Source organism: Rattus rattus, chromosome 10, assembly GCF_011064425.1.
Source record: "Rattus rattus isolate New Zealand chromosome 10, Rrattus_CSIRO_v1, whole genome shotgun sequence".
NCBI classification, from domain to species: domain Eukaryota; kingdom Metazoa; phylum Chordata; class Mammalia; order Rodentia; family Muridae; genus Rattus; species Rattus rattus.
This window is the reverse complement of record NC_046163.1, coordinates 94,202,409-94,204,557: the sequence shown is the minus strand read 5'-3', so window position 1 is coordinate 94,204,557 and position 2,149 is coordinate 94,202,409. Positions and strand designations below refer to the sequence as shown.

General features: G+C 39.8%; 1 pseudogene; it reads left to right on the top strand.

Annotated features, from left to right (window-relative positions):
- The first annotated feature begins 1,046 nt into the window (after positions 1 to 1,046).
- On the top strand, positions 1,047 to 1,813 carry LOC116911799 (annotated as a pseudogene).
- Positions 1,814 to 2,149: the final 336 nt, after the last annotated feature.

The following is a 2,149-nucleotide window of genomic DNA, read 5'->3' as shown; positions in this document are numbered from 1 at the left end:
AAATGGCCATTACAGGATCCATATCCCAACTTGTATCTTTTATAAGAACGGCAAGTGCTTTTAACAACTGAGCTTTCTCTTCAGCATCAATTCTTGGTCAGTTTTTAAAGGAATAAAATTTTATAGACATAACTTAAAAATCTTTCAATCCTTTTACCTCAAAGCATTATACACCTTTGTGACTGTAAAAAAATGTTTTTATTATGTATTATCCCTATACATTATAATTTATGAGCTTTATTATCATTTATGTCCTTATAAATCACACTATTATTTTGATTATTTTTCATCAATATAGAAATGATGAAGACGGGAATAAAGTACAGTTGGTGAGTTGTTTATCAAGGATGTTTTGTGTTCAATTCAGAGTACTATAAAGCTGAGTGAGGGTGCTGGGTCTAGGGCTGCATACCTATTAGTCAGCAACTATAGATGTGGAGGTAAGAGGATCAGAAGTTCAAGGTTATTTTTGACAACAAATGGAATTCCAGGCCAGAAAGGTTACTTAAAGATCAACTCCCCTACCATATTTATGACTTTTCTATCTATCAATTTATTTGTCTTTCTATGTATCTAAGTATCTAAGTATGTATGTATGTATGTATGTATGTATGTATCTATCTATCTATCTATCTATCATCATCATCATCACCTATTATCTCTATAATATCAATAGAGATATCAATATCAATATCAATAGATTATCAAACTATTTTATTTTCTCCTTTCTAATTTGTTTGTTGTCTGTATTGAAATTTAGAGTTTCAATACATAAATCCCCACTTGTTTCATTTTACCCATGATATTTTGTGTTTCATGTTATAAATATGTCAATGTTTACTCAAGGCCCAAGTTATTTCCATTTTTGCTCTCAATTTAAACTATACGTTTCTGTATTTACTTTGCAATCTGTGTCACATTTAGTAGTGAAAATTTTGCATTCTTAGGAGATGTCTTTCTTTCTTGCGGCCACTGGAGCCATACTTGAAGGAGGCTAAGGGAGCATGGAGCCCAAGGCAGACAGGTGAACCTGGACTAAGGTCCTATGAAGCTGGTGTTGATGCAACAAAGATTTTAAGACAATGAAAGAGCAAAAAGCAAAGAGGAAGAGTCCCAAGTCTTTCACTGCCTGCTCTACTCAGGTTGTTAATGCCCCCCCCCAAAAAGCCATCCTAGCTAGTAAAAGCACAGGATTTTCAAATCCCACATCCCAGTCAACTTCCCAGAGGCCAAAGTTAAAAAGAGTGTAAGAGAAGAACAAACCTCCAAGAGGAGAGGGGAAGGGTGCTCTGTTCACACCCATCCAGCACTCCTTCCTCACTCCTTCCTCACTGAAGTCTCTGATGTCCAGAAGATGGAGCGCGGGCTCCTTAGTCGGCTGAACTATTTCCACTCTATAAAGCTGCAGGCGTTTGGAAATGAATGTTCCATAGAACAGATGGAACATGTCCGGGGAATACAGGAAAAAATTAGCTCGCTTGAATTCGGAACTCTACAAGGAGTTCGAGGAACTTCCGGAGGATGAGCGGAAAGCAGCCAGTGATGCAAACCTGGACCGGCTTCTGTCTGAAGGGGCTGAAATGCTGACTCAGCGTCTAAAAGTATTTGCTGCTTGCTGTTGCAGAAGACCCAGATTTTGTTCACTGCACCCACATGGTGGCCCTGAACCTCTATAATTTCAGTTCTGGGGATCTGAAGCCATCTCTGATTTCTGAGGGCACCAGGCTCACATATGTTAAAAGAATTGAATTCTTCTATACAGAAACTGCATTTGGCAGATTCACAGGACGTTCCCAATGCATCCAACAGCTAAAGCAGTCGCCAGCCTTCCCTGAGACTTGAAGAGAAGCAGCAGTCATTATGTTTCCAGCTGAGTTCGGTAGCAGAATCATCTTGTGCAACAAACTCTAGCATTGTGAGAATGCAAGTGCAGTGATCATGTTCATAAGCCGCTTCTAGTCTATGTGCTCACTGTAATCCACTGCTGGGGAGGCTGTGGCCTGCCTGTAGGTCTCATCAGGAAGTGGGATACAGAGATGTGCTGCTGTGCTTTCTTCTGTTTCCTTAAAGGAATTGAAATGCATCGTGCTAAACATTCAGTCAGGCTGAAGGATTTGCCCTTGCCATCAGCACACCGACCCAGTGCTGG